Genomic DNA, 19,062 nt, shown 5'->3' with positions numbered 1-19,062 from the left:
AGAGTGCCTGTAACATGGCTTATATCCATGCTAATCTCTCTGTAGGACTGTCTACATCGTAGCCCATTACTAAGCAAAAAGCACATACACATATATCTGCAAATGAAAAAAATACAAAGTAATACATGCCTCATATTTCTTACACGTAATACTTTGCCACTGTTTTATTTACAGGTCGCTGTAACAGTACACTAACCTTTCTCTGAGATGAAAAACCATCCAATATAATTCATTACATTGGTTACCAGTAAATCTCTTGTGCAACACTTCCATTTAAACGCTGAGTCAGTCACTAATTGGGTATCACAAACATCTTAAAATAATCTGTTTGCTTTATCTACTGGCTTCCTCTCCCCCATCTATTTAATCAGATTATTGTGATTGATGAATTTATTAATACAGTCATTGTATCCTGAGAGCACAGCAACTTCTACAGAGAAAGTTTCAGGAAGGAAGAGCAAGTATCTCCCTTTTGCACACACAGATGGTCCTGAGCAGCGGAAGAAATGACCACTGTCGGCTGCCCAGCTGTGGGAAGGGCAGCACAGAGGTTCTTTCTGGACACTTTGGACCACTCTGGCTGCCTTTGCTGGAGCTCCTCAGAGAAGGCTAAGGGGTATGATGGGCACAGGCCACCATAATGTGAAGGGCTGTTTTAGCTCTCTGAATTGACCCTGAACCTTCTAAAAAATCGTGTCTTTCCAGAGGGAGAGAAAATTTTACCGTTGGTTCTTCTCTTCATTTAATGCCAACAGTACCAAACAGCTCTTCCCCGCTGCAGACAGGGAAAAACACTAGGGGAAGGCAGAGAAGCTTCCCTTTAATCTTTGCTGCCTCATTTTCAACTTCGCTTTGAAAGCCTTCAAAGAAAGACCTTTTCTCATACTGCATAACACCTTAAATAACTCCTGATTGTCGAAGAGAATAACAAGCTTAGTAACTCCAAAACTATCAACCTTACCAAAGGTGCAAGAGTTAAAAAGCACATTCATTTCTGGGCTAAAACAAAACCCAACAGGTTAAATACAGGCAATGGCAGACGAGAAAAGAGAGTGAGAAATATTATTTAGCCAGCAGTAAAAATAACTTAATTATGCTTCTGCAGCTTTTGTCATCCAAAAATAAAAAAGCCAAAGCACTTTGAGAGCGCATCTTCTCCCAATCCTCTTAAAACAGTAAAGGAAAGGAAAACAAGGCACTTACCAGGAAAAACGGTAGCTACAGAGAAGCATGCAACAGCAGTGCTCCAGCACCCAGAATCTATGACCACCTGAGGAGGAGGATGTTATCAATGACCTCCGCCTGTGCTTACTAGTTGGCTGAAACTGTACTCACAAGTGAGACAACTCTGCCTTGAGCTGTAACTTTAGATCTTTCTAAAAACGTCATCAACAGGATGAAAAACACATTACTTCAAACCATGGTAAGACACCAAATTCCTAGGGAGAACTCTCTACCTTTTGCTGTCTGCCAGAGCAACATCCAAGATGACACTGAGCATTTGAGGTTCTTGGCGAGCATCTGTCAAGTGGAGAATCTGGATGAGGATTGCTTTGGGAGGATGGCCAGCCTGGTAAACAGCAGCAAGCAAACAGGAAAGGCTACTTGTTGGAGGCAAAAATGCACAAGGCTTCCAGAAACTAAACACAACATACGTAATTAAAGCAAGTTATTGCAGTTATGCGGCTTCACTCATTTGGAAATGCATTTTCCCCTTTTTAGTGTCGGACTGATGTGCTTATTCATGCAAACTGAAAGGAAACATGTAAACATTTTTAAAAATGCAGGGAGAAAAGTGTGAGAATGGAACATTAGATATGGCATTATCTTGCAAATCCTTCCAGATTCCTCTCTGGTCACCGTGTGGGCAGCACATTCCCAGGACAGAGCACGGGGTGGGTGGGAGAAAAGAGACTGTAAAGCTATTCATGCCCTGCATTTTGTCTTTTCCCGCGGAGGTTCATTAGTGACCTAGCGGAGCGCTGGGGAGGAGGGAGGGCTCCCTGCGGCAGGAAGCTCACGCACTAGGAGCCCCCGATGCCCGACGTGCCGGGGGCGGCCGTGCCAAGGCAGCGTGGCTCTCTCCCTGACTCCCTGCCCACACAGGGCCTTTTAATTGCTCTGCTCGGGCTGCTAGGCCGGCTTTGCAATCTCTCATTTGGATGTACCATAGGCAATCATTCAGGAGGAAAGTTAATCCATCACAATGAAGTTCTTATAAACCGGGCAGCCCTATCCCCAGGCCCCGCATACATAAAAATACAAGTTACATCATCTTCATCACCAAGACTTCCCCTGACCACACCGAAGCTCAGAGACGTATGCAACAACTCCCCAAGACAGATGAACTGAAGAGGACAGTGGACAACCTGCACTCGCGGCTATGCTGACAAACGAGGCCAGGGGCACCCAAGGATGGCAAAATAAAGCCTCCACATATTGCATCACACCCCCAGCCGCTGCGCACGGGAACCATCCTGCATTTCCCTGCCAAGGCACGCATCAGGAAATTCCCCATCACACAGCATGTTAATTTTGACAACTGCAGATGCTGTCAGAAATAGAAAGGCAGACCCCCAGCTTGCTCGGAGAGGACTCTGCCCAGGGTTTTTGTCTCGGCCTTCCCCTGCCAGCACAACCCCCTCTTTCCCATTCACCAGCACCTTTGTAGCACAGGGCAGTCTATAACCAAGGCAATGCGAGAAAGCAAGGCCTGTCTGGAGCTCAGAAGTCAGGGATAGCTTTTGAAGCTGTGGTATGGAAATAAAGTGCAATTGCTGACAAGTGGATGACAAGCCCCCAGTATATAGCAGACAGGTACTGGTGCAGGCTGGCTGTGGACAGAACTGCACTCAGTAGTGCCCACAGGGCAAGAAGTAAAGGAAAAGGGTGGGAGGAAACACGGCTGGAGAATTTGGATAACTGGTTTATCTGTGTAGCCCACCGTTACTCCAGATATCCATCCCAGCAGAGGGATGTGGAGATGACAGCGCTGTGATACAGCCCTGGCCCTTCCAAAACATTCTCTCCGCGAGAGGCATGGCGATGCATTCGCACACGTAGCCTGTGGAAGTGGTAAAAGAGAGTGCCTGGGGTCTTCTGAGATCAGGGGTAATTTCTGTCCCAATTTCAGACCAGTAACATCTGGGGCTCAAGGGGCTGATGTAGGATGAAGAATGGAATAAAAGAGAGCAAAAATTACTCTGCCATGCAAGAAGAGAATGGCATAACAAGTAGAACTGAAACAAAGCAGAATGACAGAAGTTGCTGGGCTGTGATCACGGTGGGCTATAAACCAGGCTACACCGCATCAATCAGGTAGGAAAAGATTTGTCATATGCAGAGGATTACATAGAGCCAAATAAAAACATTCTCTCTCTAATAAGAGAAAAATGTAACCCCATTTGTATGGAAACAACTTTCATATACAAACCATGGTATAAAACGCTGAACACAAATTCAGGAAAAATGGCACCTAACACTGGCGTAAAGCAAGCTGTCAATAAAATCTGGTAAAATTGTAACACTGGTGAACAGAAAATATAACTGTTTGAACTAATCAAATGTAGCAGTAGGAAAAGATTTTAAAGATTTGACATACTCCAAAGAAGCAGAAATGGTGGCGCAGTGGGTTTTTGATTAATAAACCTGACTTCTGTAGCTTGCAAATGAGTTGAAATGAAGGCTATTTTTTTGTGTGCTACATTCACGGAGCATCCAAAACAGCTGGCACCTGACCTGTGATGGGGACTCTGTGCACTTTAGCAATACAAACAAACTGTAATCCAAACAATAATTCCATACATATGTATTCCCCTCAGAAGAATTGCATTAAGAAGAAGAAACATGATGATACCTTCTAGTTAAGCAAAGTACTAAACAGTCAAAATTATAACTGCTCATACTTTTATTTGCACGGGGTCATAAATAAATTACTGACTCAAAAAAGGGGGAAAAACTAGACACCTTCATGAAGGTACGCTGTGTGCTCAGCAAGTAGTGACAGTAAAAAAATGCAGTAAAAATGCAATTTCAGTTACATTGAGATGTATTAGGAATTAAAAGATCAGCAGAACAAGAATTAACATGTGCTTTCCACTGTGAAACACTGTTCAGTTCTCAACACTTTATCCTAAAACAACAGAAAAACATTGAAGTAATGGATTGAAATTGCTAATTGAAAAAAAAACCCCATAAAGAAATACATCTAAAGTCTGTTGGTTTTCTTCTCGCTCTTTCTCCCCCCCTTCCCCCCCCCCCCCTTTTTTTTTTTTTTAAATCCAACAGGATGTTTTAAGAGGTACATGAAAAATCCAAAACAGTCAAGAGGAGAGACTGGACAGATTAAGAACTATAAATTTGGTTTCCTAATTAAAAAACAAAGGAATACATAATGAAACCCAGGGGCAAAAATCTAGGTAATATGAGATTATATAGTTTCACACCATACACAATTACCCAGTAGTGCTTCCTACAGCATTAACACTAATGTTAAGAGAATTATGGAACATTAATATTTGTAATAAGCATATTTGAATTAATAACAATAGTTATCAATCACAAAGCACAGAAATGTTCCTGTTTCGAGGCAAAACAGAACAGTAAACATCTAGGAAAAGTGTAAGATAACAATCTTCTACAGAACTTTTTTCTCAAACAGAGCTACTGTTGATACGGGGAGGATTTTGAATCTTGATGGACAGATGTTCTGATCCACTATGGGCAACAGAGAAGACATACCAGGAGCAGTATCTTCTGCAGGAAAAACATGTTGTAAATTATATCACTGTAGCTACAGTGATAAAAAGTCTTATGAAGCGTGCCACATAAATGCAGAACAAAGAAGAGCTTATAGTTTAAGAAGAGAGACAACAGAAAGATGTATAGGCAAAACTGCAACAGAAGATAAGACAACAGTAATCCACAATACTGGTCTAACTTTTTAAAAAATCAAGTTATTTGTAGGCATTTTGAACATTTCTAGAGACCTTCTTAAATACCAAAGGCAGAACAGGAGGATGATACTTTGACTATTTACGAAGTACAGAATGGAAGCTGTTGCCGTTGACCTGAGATAAAGAAGCTATATACTGCTGCAAAAAGGAAGATACATTATTAATTTGTTGACATATAAGCAGATCCCTTCACTTTAGGATCCCTTTCATTCCATGAAGCTGTACCAGTGACAGAGATAGTGACCACCACCACCAGTGTCACCAGCACCTCTCATTATTGGTCCTGCAGCAAGTATGGGGAGACAGAAAAGGGAATTTTTGCTATGTGCCATGTGTTGTTTACCACTGCGGCGAGTGGCTGGTGTCAGGCAGGCACAGCTTTAAAAAAAACAAACATAAAACTCCCTAAAGTACCACCAGCAAGAAAAGAAACACTCTAACCCTGTGCTCTCATGTTTTCACCTTTACAACTGTTTCAGCTTCAAAAGAAGCCCGTGATCTTGCAGCTTGGTTGTTCCACCTCTCCTGGCTACTTTCTCACCTAAGTGACTCAGCTAGTACAATGTCTTGTGGTCTCAGGGTACATCAAGGGCTGGCTGCTCCGATAGAGAGCAAGCAGCCCAGAGCACTTACGGGGTGCAGTCCCACCATATCTGAACAAGGTGGGCAGAGCTCAGTGCTAGCGACAAGGTCCACTGACAGTCCCAACCAAACAGAGTGATGAAATGCATCCAATGGCCACCCGAGGGGCCAGTCAGGAGGAAAAGGAGACGGAGCCAGGGACAAGACACGACAGAAGACACACCATCTACAACAGAGGTGCACCGTCTATCCAGGAGACAAGGCTGGAGGCAGAAGAGGAGGCAGGCACACCTACCGCACCACTCTGGCCAGCACTGAGCTTGAGGCAGTCCCTGGACCCCTGGAGAAACAGCACACAGGTGGGAATGAAGCGTCTCGGGACACTGGTGCCCTCAGGGCTGATTGATTAGCTGCTTTCTGTAACTCTGATCGCAGGGAAGAAGGGCTGCACACATCTGAAGGGACGGACAGATGATGTGCCAAAGATGTGGTATCAAGGGAGGTTTATAGTCACACATTCTACTGTCCCCACGGGAACATAGAAAAAATTGCAGATCTCTGAAAGCATTTTTCCCCATAGGAATAAACACAAAATTACAGATGTTTGAGAGCAGTTTTTCTACTAATTATATAAACATATTCCTGTCAAAAAGTGGGGAAAACTTTTTTCCCACTTCAGCTGCACTGGAGTGCTCTCCTGTAATCACTTTTTCAGCCCATACTGGCCTCCCTATACCAGTGCAATCTCCACTCAACTGTATCTTTAAAGCTTTGAAGCAGTGTTGTGCCTCCAGCAATCACCATCCCAAGTGTTCTATACACTCCTGACAAAACAGGGGATACAACTGCATGCCCTTCTTCAAGGGTCTGCTATTGCCTCTCACACCCTCTCCAAAGCCAGGCCAGGGCCAGGGAGCCTCACCTGCTAGAGATGGCAGCCTGGAAGTCAGAAGGAAGAATAGTGAGGAGGTGCGACATGAGCAGGGAATAGCAAACCTAAACAGATGATAAAAATCTTCTGGACCAATGCCTTCCACATCAGCAGCGCTGGGCTTGCCTGCACTGATACTCCTCTCTAAAATCTCCTGTTTCGCTGCTGCCAGTGCCTGCAGGGGTTGCAGCGTGAAGTGCTGCTCTGTACCAGTTTCCCAGGTACAGCCATTACGGCCGTAGAGTGATTCCAGTGGGAGACAGCCATTTCCCTCTTGCCTGGCATTCCCTTGCTTTAAAACGCTTGACAAACATGGTTCAAAATTTAAGACCGTAAATACAAGCTTCTCTGCATGTTGGAGGAAAAAATCCAGGCCCAAGAATTTTATTTCACACGTTCAATTAGGCCATGAAGAAAAGTACTATGGAAAAATAACAACCTTCTGCAATTTGTTGGGTTTTGCCACATAAAACTGCCATAATTATTAAATTCTCAATTAAAAACCATACTCCTAAGCTGTGGGTTTTTTTGTCAAATAAAAACATAAAGGTACACAAAGTTGTTATCAATGTTCAGCCAACAGTTACAACACACTGACCTCTACCTTAACTCAACACGGCTCTAACTTCAAAGCCTGCTTGAAACTATTTAAACACCCACCTTATTAAGCATAGCAGGCACGCCGAGGGCTCAGATGGAGCCAGCAGGCTTTATGCGAAAGCCAGTCTCTCCAGTGCCTCCCCCTGATTTCCCAGGCTAAGCTTACCTGTTCTCCAGAGCAGGACTTTCCTGTCACACTTCTGCAGAGAGAAGCGGAGTTTCCCTGCTCTCTCATCCTTGGACTACTGCTTTTTATTGCCCCATCCCTTCCCCAGTGGTGGGCTGACCCTGGGCGAAGAGCAGGTGCCCACCCAAGCTGCTCTATCACTCCCCTCCTCAGCTGGGCAGGGGAGAGAAAATGAATGAAAAGCTCATGGGTCGAGATAAGGACAGGGAGAGATCACTCACCAATTACCGTCACAGGCAAAACAGACTTGGGGAAAAAAAATAATTTAATTTATTACCAATCAAATCAGAGTGGGATTATGAGAAATAAAACCAAATCTTAAAAATACCTCCCTCCCCCACCCCTCCCTTCTTCCAAGGCTTAACTTCACTGCCGATGTCTCTGCCTCCTCCCCGAGCAGCACAGGGACACACGGAACAGGGGCTGTGGCCAGTCCATCACACAACGCCCCCGCCGCTCCTTCCCCCACAGGGACGGGGCTCCTCACACACTGCCCTGCTCCAGTGTGGGGTCCTTCCCACGGGAGACAGTCCTCCACAAACTGCTCCGATAGACTCCCCACCCCCCCCACGGGCTGCAGTTCTCTATTAACTGCTTCAGTGTGGTCTTCCATGGGATCAAGCCCGGTCAGCAAACCTGCCCCAGCCTGGGCTCCTCTCCATGGGGCCACAGGTCCTGCCAGGTGCTGCTCCAGCGTGGGCTGCTCACAGGGTCACAGCCTCCTTCACCCTGCTCTGGCATGGGGTCCTCCCCAGGCTGCAGGTGGGTGTCTGCTCCACCACCAACCTCCCCAGGCTGCAGGTGGGTGTCTGCTCCACCACCAACCTCCCCAGGCTGCAGGTGGGTGTCTGCTCCACCACCAACCTCCCCAGGCTGCAGGTGGGTGTCTGCTCCACCACCAACCTCCCCAGGCTGCAGGTGGGTGTCTGCTCCACCACCAACCTCCCCAGGTTGCAGGTGGGTGTCTGCTCCACCACCAACCTCCCCAGGTTGCAGGTGGGTGTCTGCTCCACCACTAATCTCCATAGGCCAAGGGGGACAGCCTGCCTCACCATGGTCTTCCCCACAGGCTGCAGGGAAATCTCTGCTCCAGCACCTGGAGCACCTTCTGCCTGCTTCTGCACAGACCTGGGTGTCTGCAGAGTTGTTTCACATACTTTCTCTCCTCTCTCCTTCTGCAAGTGCTGTCATGCACCATTTTTTCCCCCTTCTTAAAGAATACGTTACCCCAGAGGTGTTACCACCATCACCGTTTACCTTGGCCAGCAGCAGGTCAGACTTGGAGCCGGCTGGCGTTGGCTCCATCAGACACAGGGAAAGCTGTTGACAGCTTCTCACAGAAGCCACCCCTGTAGCCCCCCATTACCAAAACCTGGTCACACGAACCCAACACATCCCCTTTTTAGTAAGTGCAATGGAGGCAAAGCACGTAGCTTCTTTCTTTCAAGTCACAGGCTTGCACCCTTACCCCCACAGCTCTGCAGGCACCTCCACAACTGCTGATGGGGGGGACCAAAGGCTGGGCTGAAATCCAAGCGTGGCTCTCCTGCTGTATACCCGGCGGAGGTGAACGGAGACCTGTGCTACCAGGGACTGAGCTGGGGGGGCTCGGGGGGTGCATGCCTGACGGCACCTGCTCCTGCCATTAGAGGCTGTAACACTACGGAGAGGTTTTTAAATAAGCAGCGTACAAGGAATCTAAACCTGCAGAGGGACAAAACAATAAAGGAACTTTTGCAATCAGTCACAAAATTAATGATGAACAGAGCTACTGTAAAAGGCTCCATCTCGTAAGACGACAGGCAAGTAGTGGAAAAGCCTGGACTGCTAAAACCCTTCAACAAAGACTTTCTGGAACTTCCAGCATCTTTTTCACTGCATTTGTTACTGATCGTACATCTTGATTGACACTGAAGCAAAAACACCACATCAAGAAAATTATCTGCCATCAGCAACGGTTACAAGGAAATGCTGTAGTTGAACCAATGTCAAAAAGAGTTTAACTGCTTAACTATCAAATGCTTAACATATTTTAAAAGTAAGGCAAAACTTTCGACACAATTTCTCAATCATCACATAAAGGCTGCCATTAGTAACATTTGGATCTCAAGAGCGTTCAGTAGTATGTATTGCTGGTATCTGCCAGCAAAAGAATGTTTAGTAGCCTGAAAAATGTCCAAGGGGTAAAATTACAACAGCTCATTTAAGATGCAGCTATGAGACTGCACAATCAAGAGTGCAATCCCACAGCAACAATCTTCCCAAGAATTCAGTTTATTTTTTTTAAACCCTTCTCCTTTCTGTCTCTTACGGGTCCTGGCTGCAGTTATGAACCCTAGACTTATACTAATCACTGTGTTTTCTGCATCATTTTCCTGCTGGTCCTTATTGCTGTGACCAAATGCTTTAAATCTCTCCTGAAAACCAGAGCATGGATAGGTACACTGTTCACTGAGACCCTTTACTCCGGTCTGCTGGACTCCAAGGCACAGTCTTTTAATCAAATTATTCTTAGGGCTTACGTCAAGTGGGAAATGCATCAAATTCTTGGCTCTGACAGACACAAAATAACTCCCCTCCAATGTAGAAGATATACTTTCCAGAGTAATGTTTTCAGAACTGTCTTGCCTAAAACCCATAGACTTTGCAATACTAAGTCATAATTTGCTTTAAAAAATATTAGCCTTAAACATGATTTTTTGTAAGTGAGAAAGAAAAAGGAGGACTCTGGATATAAAGAGTCTGTGAGCACATGGGGAAACCTGTGTTCTGTGCTCACAAGTTAACCAGTACTTGGCACAGGAATTGCATTTTTCCACCACGAGCTCTCTTCCCTGCTTCCAATGAAATATATTTTAGTCCAATCTACAAAAGGTATATACTGTAAGTCAAAGTTTAGAGATCCTTAAGCTTAAGCAGCAGCAAAGGACTCCTATTTACAGTCTCCTTCTCCACTCCCTTCTCAAAGCAACTCTTAGCCTCTGAGTGAGGTAATTCTCTGCTATTTTGCAATGATCTGTTTTACATTCTGGATACTTGCTGTGAAACCTCAGAGGAGCTGGGGGATAGATGGGGAGTAAAAGCTGGATATAAGAGACCACTTCAGCACAAATATCCCATATCAATTACCAATATAGAGCCACTGCATTAAAAGCCTCCTGTTTCTGAACCCTTCCTAAAAGCCCCCTTGAGCCCACAGTCCTACTGGATGTACCGACAGGATAAATTACATATGGTAGGAGGGAGAGGAAGAAAAGAAGAATCCTAAACATAAGGAACTTACCTACTGAAAGGTAAACGTATTCAAATAAACAACCACAAACACAGTAACATCTACAGACTCAAGCTGGAATTCGGGTACAGATTTCTGGTACCTGATCTACAAATCACTGAGAAGTCTTGACCACTACCATCTGTCTTAACACGCTGAAGACTTCTACAGCAGAGCTTTCCATAGCATCATTTGAAAGCTGTGAGTACTAGCTCATCTTGCAGCTGTAAGACACAGCTTCTTTCGACACTTGGAAGACATACAGATAAGGCAGGAAGGGACCCCAGAACTTACAGGTTCAAGCAGTCCTCCTCGCTTGGCTGCAGTGCTATCTTAAGCACTTTCTTAGATCAGTTCAGAGTTGAACTCTGTTTTCCCCTCTCTCAGACATGCTTCTATCCCCTCAACAGGCTGTCAGAATCATAACTTTGGCAAGGAACTTACCATGTATCACTACAGGGATAATTTCCTTTTACCTTCTACTATCACACCGGAGTGCAGTGCTCAGCCTCGCTAAAAGCTTGGAGGGCATGAATAATGTAAGATGACTCCACTGCGAGGACCATTAATGCCTCAGAAGCCTTCACTGGATCTCTCACCAGTTCTCACTTGCCCTATCCTTCATTTCCTTTAAATGTTACAGTACCAGCGCTAAATGAAACTCCAGGCTCTCCCAGCTGGCACCTCCCCACCAGTGATGCAGGGGGGCTGTAGCCTCCTGGTGACACCAGCTCGCTCCTCCACCTTCTCAGCCTGTTGTCAACTGCTCCTTGGCTTCCCTAACCTTTGCCTTCAGCACTAAAATGTTACAACCTTGGTTTAAGTAAAGCCACTTCAACTGCCTTTGAGTTATAGAAAGACCTAACAAATGCAGTAAATAGTTTTCCTATTTGGAAAAAGTACTTTTTCCTTTCAAGGATGGCTGAAATCCAGCTGAACTATTCATCTTGTAACATAACATGGACATCAACCTTACTAGAATGCCCATGTCACATTAAGCTTGGGAAAATTTGGCAATAAAATGAGTTGTGGTTACAAGAAAATCCAGCCAGGTGCATGCACAGAGGGAAATGGTGAGCCTGAACATTACCTGATGAGCCACAAACTTGATACATCACACATCTACGAAATTACATACAGTTCTTAATTTAATAATTCCAAATCAAATCAGGAAAACACAACCAGAATTACAGGAAATACTGAGATCTTGGGCAAATTGCCGTCAGTGTCTGCTCTCAGTTATGCTATCTGTAAAATACAATCGATAAATGTAACCATTAAGTAAAACATGATTAGTCCAATTCTTAAACAGAAAAAAAAATTAGGCAGGGACTTGTTTGGTATCATGTGTCAGGTATCTGCTTTGTGCTACATTGCAACTATAACACAATTTCTGAATGCTGGAGAGGCTGGAAAATGGGAGCTGGAAAAGCACATTACAGGCAAACAATCTGAACACAGAAAATCCTTAGGTTTGCATACACACAATTAGGATTTGTATCAGCTTTCCCTGCATGCTCCAACTGAAGTAACAAAATACATAAAAACAAATTGCGAGGACTTAGGGAGGAACATCTTACCCATAGCTATGAACCTAACACTGCATACAGAATAAAACGTCCTCGGCACTTCAGTTTTCAGTTAGTTTGGCAAAGCCCACGCAACAGGAGTTTGAAGCGATGCTGCGTGCAGGCACCAAAGAATAAACCAAGGGAAAGATGGGGAATCACAAATATTTCCTGTGGTGATAAAACAGTACTAAAAAAAAAAAATTAGAGAGGAGAAGCTTGAAGAGCAAAGGATTACTTAAAACTCATCTGAATCTGTGGTTTGAAATATTTACTATCTACAGAGGCATCTTGTTCCAGCCTTCAGAGGGTTAACCCAAACCTTCTTCTGCAAGCTATATAGACTGAGTTCTGTGTTAGAAACCACTAGACACCTATTTTGTATACAATTTTTAGTGTTTAGTGCAAGACATCTGTTGACGTTACAAAATGGCCTGTAGCTCTTTAAAATGTATAAATTTGCTTCGGTCATTATATTACCCAATGTTTTCCCAGTACCATACAGGATTGCGTCAAGTGCTTTGAAATGAAAGATGCTGTGCAAATGCAAAACATTCCTGCAATACACTCAATTTTGACATGCTATAGTAGGATGGCTTCTTTATTGAAACATCTGCTAGGAAACTGATTTGGCCACATCACAGTGAGTGATAATGAGTGCTGTTTAATCAAGACAGTATTAACCATAAATTTTAACTTGTGTCAAGTAGCTTAATGGTAAATTACTGAATGCTAAACAGACGTGGAATTTACACAGGTCTTTCAATAAACAAGTTCTAGAGCGAACTAAAATATACAGCCACAAATAGTTGAAGTCAAGCAATGCAAGACTTGAAATCACAAACTTCATTTTCGATTTTAAAAAAGTTCACTACTGGAATGCTCTTCATCTTTGAACTAAATACAAGATCTTTAACAGGAAAAGTACACCCAGATGTGCTTATTAGAAGATAATAAAAGGTATTTTAATTAGTTTTGGGGGTTTGTACCTACATGAAATTTCTGACTTAGATGCTTGATCCTTATCAGCTTTTTACATTTTAAATAGCTAAGCATCAGTGAAATTTTGGCCTCAGCACTGTAAAGATGGCTCTGAACAACATGCCTTTCCATTGTAACCCCAGATTATGTGGTTTCATCCATTAGCCATTGATTTTGACAGTCAACACGCCCACTTACTATTTGTCAAGAGAAAAATACAACATTTCTGGCACCTTGACTCAAAACTATTAGGAACTACAATACTGATGGTGAAGAGCCACCACGCTCTTGACAGCAAGCAGAAGCCTTTATTGCAAAAGCATAACATAGTGACACATATTTCTTTAGATACTCACTCTTAAAGGAAGGAAGATTCCCACATCTAGTATTAAATAATGTAACTGACTTGTGTGAATTTTAAATTAAATGCAATTTTAAATTATTCTACAACATACCCTGTTACTGAGTGTGTTAACAGCAGAACAGTACTTACTACAATGTTCCCTAGAACATGCAATTCCTAAGAAAGGGAAGTAAAGGATGGACACGCACACACACAAAATCACAGGGAGCAGCTTGGTACTGCAAATTACATGTTCTGCAGGAAAAGATGACAGTTTAGTTCTTAGGACCAGGATAGTGGGGAACAGACAAAATAAAACAGTTGAAAAAATGAAGCAATTGTATTTAGGCCTGCATTAGGCACCCACATATGAAGAGACTCTTCTCTTCACTACAGATGAAAAAAGCCAACCCTAGCAAGATACCCATACCAAATCATATGCTTCTGTTCTCACCCATCTTTAAATAATAATGAGAAGGGGCTGATCTATGGAAGTATTTCAAAAATTGAAAGCTTCTTAGTCCTCCATGCAGCAGCAGATGTTGTACAGACACGCGTACTTCAGTTCACAGGGAAGCGTCTTGCTGCCTACAGGAGGTACCATGCCCAAGAGGTGCCTTAACATTTACTTCCTATTCCATTGGAGCAATCAAACCTGCCGTGTCCCTTCCCCACAAAGCCAGGATGAATGCTGTGACAGAAGAACACGTTTCTTAACGTGACAGGCACACAAAAGGTGTCTGCGAGCAGGTGGACAGAAGAACGTACACCTGGTTTTGTACTGCACAGGAACACGTGCACAAAGTGGACGTGGGTCCTAAATGATACAAAAGCATGTGTGAAGGGCTAAAATGATCGTTGCTAATGTCCTCGTCCCAGGCATTTCATTTGTGGAGCTTAGAAAGAGACGTGACTTTCAACACAATCATTTTATTAACACTAAATCCCCACCATTAAGCAGGACTCGTTCCTTCCACTGTCATTTCATAATCACACCGGCTCTGCCGAGAGTCACACGCTCCCCATCCTACTCCTACTCTTGACCTGCGCAAGCTGAAATCTCAATGGGAACAAGGTGGCCAAGCTTTTCCACAGGTCTAATTCTCAAAGCAACAGCCACCTGGGGGGGGGAGGGCAGGGGGAAGAAAGAAACTGTGCTGTTGCTGTGGAATCAGAGCACAAAAATACTCCTGTTAGATCAAGTACCTCTTGGAGGATCAAGCACGCCGCCGGCCAGCGAGTGGAACTTGCCCTGGCAGGCAGGCAGGGTTCAGGATGCGAACACAGCTCAGATGTCTTCACCATCACTCAGACTTCAGATCTGGAACAGCTTTTCCAAAGTGAGTCCCTCACCACACTTGGAGAGGAAAGGTATCTTGTTTGTGAAAACAATGACCATCGCATGAAGGCCCTGACCTGGGAAGAGGGTAATTTGCACAGCTTGGTTTTTTGTATCTTTGATAGATGTATCAAAGCCACATCCTGGGTCCTGTATTAACAAAGGACCCCAGAAATGCCTGTGCCTGCCCCAAGTTTACAGGCTGAACTCAAAAGCAATGCTGCTTTATGGTAAAGAAGAAAATTAATCTACATCCTAGTAGAGTTCTTCTATTCCTTGTTCCCTAAGATATGAAAGGGAATAAAAATAATGTGAAAATATAATTAAAGACTACATGGTAATTGGCACACAAAAATGTCTGACTTAAGATCACGTGGGCAAACCTGAGATCAGACTAATTTTTGAGTGACTTGACTTTACAATCATTCTTGAGAACAAACCTGTCATAGTTTGCTCCTCTCTCCATTCCATTTGAGGTCCCTTAACTGTGTAAGCCGTTCACACCACACATACGGTATGAGACTGCAAGCGTCTAACACAAACCACTCTGCGAGAACACTGTCGTTAAAACCAGCATTAATGAGAACACCACATACACGAAAGCCAGCCCCAGGTTTTCAGGAAAAAAGGAATTGCCAAGCGCCAGCATTAGAACTCCTCGTACTGTCAACTATCAGGTGAAACCTGCAACCAGAGCTATTTGATACTCTAAACCACTGATTTTGCTAGGACATTTTAAACATCAGAGATGGCAGAGGGTTCCAACAGGTTAGAAATTTGTTTAGTTTATTGATGCTACAATGCCAGCAGACATTAATTTCCCCAACTCTGAATCGTCCACACTTCCTTCTCATCCCCGCAACACATCTCATATTAAAAGCAACGAGACACTGGCAAGCTAGAAGAATGATTTATTTTACAAGGGTGTTGTGAAGCTTAATTCATGTTTGTAAAGCCCTTTGTATTGTGCCTTTCATCTGCTGTGGGAACCTCACAGTATTATCAATAAGGTCTTTTCTACAGTAGAAAAGCTTTGCTAAAATAGCTATACTAGCAAATCTGCCTAGGCGAGATGCGGTTTACACAGGCAAAAAAGTTACTTTGCCAGAACAGCTAATACCACGTCCCTGAAAAAACAAGCTGTCCTGGCAGAAGGACATTTTTGGTGGCATCTAACTGAAGCTAGCATAGAATATTGCATATCAGTTAAGGGTGACTGCCACAGAATCTGAATGAAATACAGTTATGCTGGCAAAACCTTGCAGGGTACCTCTGAACAAGATTACTTTGGAGACTGCAAATGAAGGATGTGTATTTACTACTTTCACAATCCCAAACCTCTGCATTCATTTATTCACGTGAATGAGCTAGAAGCAACAGAGACCTCTGTAAAGAGATCTCTTCAGCAGCAAATGCATTTGACTTTACTGTTTTATACAAAAATTGTTGGGTGGTTTTTTGGTTTCCTTTAAGAAGCAAGAAACCAAAGGAATAAAGGCAATTAAGGTAAAGCCTTGGTCAGATAATATTCTGCCAAGTAGAAAAGAACAGAATATTAACAGCACTAGAATTACTGCCAAGAAACTACTTACACAGCTGCAAAGACCACAGACTGTGGTACAAGAAAACAGTTCACACCACAGTTATTAACTGTGCTAGTACTATTATTTTCTATTCAAGACTCTAGTTTTCTCACTCAAGTTTAAAACAACATCGAATAACCAATTGTTTCTTGTGTCCTAACAAAGGTGGAGAGGTGCCATCATGCCAGGTTCCCAAACGACTTGCCATTTTTTCCTAGTCCTGTTCAGCCTTACTCTGAGCTGTTCAGGCTGGTGGCCTGCAGCTGCCAGCTGCAGTGCATTTATGTTTTGCCTTTCAACATTTCCGCATCTTGCTAGAAGTCTGCAGCAAATCTTATCACCTAAGGGCTTGTTTACACAAGGAAAGGAAACTCATCTGTTTCACACCTCCAAAAGGCTTTTCTCCAGTAGATACCTGTATGTATTTTAGAAGGGTGTCTCTCCATATCCATCTGCAATGGCACACAACTTTCTATCAGCCACAGCACCAAAGCTATGCACTACACCTTAAGACTTTGGCAGAACTGTGTTTCAAATCTGTGGTGGGTTACAAACGTGCTGAACACTTTCCACTGACTGATTCACACTGACATGCTTGAACTTGGAATGGAGTTCAAAATTCAAAGACAGAAAGTGCCATAGTTAGGGAAGTAATCTACTTAACAATAAGGAAAATTTGATTTCCATATGAAAGATGGTTTTGTTACTAAAATTTAAGCAGGTATATTCAGTTGCTTTCCACTGGAAAGTAAAGCTAAATCCACTTTAAAGCAAAACTAAACATGAAACTCAATCTTCTCTGCTATTGAGACAAATTAGAAAAAGACTAGCTACTATAAATTCATCAGTAACCTATTATTTACTACATAGCACTGTAAGAATACACAGCCCACATACCAGGACTACCTGATGCGATGTTCTGTTGCACCTCAGAATTATTTATGTGTCCTCTGAAATGATAAGCATAATAATAAGCAGTAATTTATAATCACTGCATGTTCTCTCAGTCACCGTTGTACCTGTCTACACAGCATGAAGAACAGTGCTGACCTAAAAAAGAGCCTCAACAGTTCTGGACTAGGCTTAAAAAGCACAAAGTTCAAGTAAGAGCCAAAATACATGAAATCTTTTTGCAGATTGGCTAAGCTACAGATCAAAGCTACAGCACCAAAAGGCTGGGCTTTCTTATTTCCAGTTAAAAAAGCATTTTCCTGTCATGAGAGCATTAGAAAAAGCTAGATCATGTTTCCTTTTCCCACTAGCATAGCTTTTGCATGTAAGCAGCTGTTCCTAATCAATGAGAATTAGATATTAAAACTTGATATGACATAAAATTTAATGTCACAGCCTTCTTTCAAAATATAAAGACATTTTCCCCACTAGCTCTGTGCCACAGGCCAGACAGCACTCAATCTGCCATACCTACAGCACAGCAAGCTCGTACCCCTCCATCCTCCATGGCATCCTCTGTTGGTATCACTATAAGGTTGGCCTGAAGATCAAGGATGGAATATGGCCATTAGACAGTAACTACATTTCTAGCTGGGAAAGTTCATCCTTGCCTTTGGGATACTCAGCAGGAAATTTTAAGGTTAACCATCTTAAAGGCAAAGCTGTCTCACCCCTCTGCTTCTGTCCATTCCACTCATCTCTTTTAGCTCCTTCCCATCCCTTCTTAGCTCTCATCTCTCTTCAGCCTCTGATCACGTTGACTGATCCCTTCATTTCTTCCCAGGAAGAAATTCACAGGGAATCTGCAGGGTTCAGTGCGTAATCTTTCTGCGTGCCCTGGGTCCTGCCCACACAGAACTGCTCCCTTGCTGAGCACATCCTGGCAGCAAAGTTTAGCAAAGTCATTTGGAGCAAAAGTCTAGTAGCAAATATGTGGAGGCTGAGGCCAGGCTTCCCAGAGGAAGGTCACCTACTCTGAACATCCCCCGTCGCTGACAGAGATATCCCACATTTATCATTCCCAAGTTCAAGTACACTTCAAGGCCAACTTTGTCTCTCAAGCAAAAATGGAAGAAAAGACAGACACTCAGGCTGAGGCTTTTTTCCTCTTAGTTTTCTGGAATTTATAACTGCTCCAAAGTTTCTGCAGGGGTAGAAATGAAATTTAAAGTGCTGAAACGACGATGACTCGGCATGATCAGTTGTTCTGTTCTACATTGAAGCATGAAGCCACAACCACAAAGGAAATGCGTTGAAATGATGAGGAGCTCACTTCAGCGGAGAGAGCCAGCTGAAGCACCCTGAACGGTATGGGAAGACAGGCTCCATGTTTTCAGCAAGCTCACATAAATAAGCTCAAGCTGTTGCTTTTGACCTTTGATGCCCTTCATAATCTGTGTCCTGAACCACTGAGATCAGGAAAAAGTCTAAGACAGGTTAAAGACTTAGCCAGTGAAGAGCATTTACATCTCAATGCTGAACTTCCTAGTTCTAACAGAATGGAGGTTCACCAACATTCAGAGCATGCTAGGGCTTATGTACTCACCCTTTGTGGGGATGATGGGAGGAAGGATAAATACAGAAGAACAAAAAGATTTTTTTGATATGTAATTTTTTGCAGCTCTCAAATCACCTTTGTAAACAAAGTTTGGATTAGACCCAACTGCACTTAAAATATTTATTGTAAAGGAACAACACAATTTGGAAAAAAACACGGAGAATTGAAGATATACTAATTTTGCACAAAGGGCTGCAGTACAAGCAATATAAA

At 43.3% G+C, this 19,062-nt stretch overlaps 1 protein-coding gene across 6 annotated transcripts in view; it reads right to left on the bottom strand.

Annotated features, from left to right (window-relative positions):
* The window catches only part of NDST2 (N-deacetylase and N-sulfotransferase 2), a 137,251-nt gene that overhangs the window by 62,037 nt on the left and 56,152 nt on the right, over positions 1-19,062 (bottom strand). The window contains exon 1 of one of the 6 annotated variants that reach the window (XM_080401210.1): positions 1,458-4,019. The exons of 4 other annotated variants lie outside the window; for them this stretch is intronic. The gene's annotated coding sequence lies outside the window, so the exon portion shown is untranslated. Of the gene's footprint in view, positions 1-1,203; positions 1,429-1,457; positions 4,020-19,062 lie in introns of those variants that run through there. One more of the 6 variants, XM_080401211.1, reaches the window with a different exon arrangement.

Source organism: Falco punctatus (genome assembly GCF_963210335.1).
Source record: "Falco punctatus genome assembly, chromosome: 9".
In the NCBI taxonomy this organism is placed as follows: domain Eukaryota; kingdom Metazoa; phylum Chordata; class Aves; order Falconiformes; family Falconidae; genus Falco; species Falco punctatus.
The sequence above is the reverse complement of the archived record's forward strand: the minus strand, read 5'-3'. Positions and strand labels throughout refer to the sequence as shown.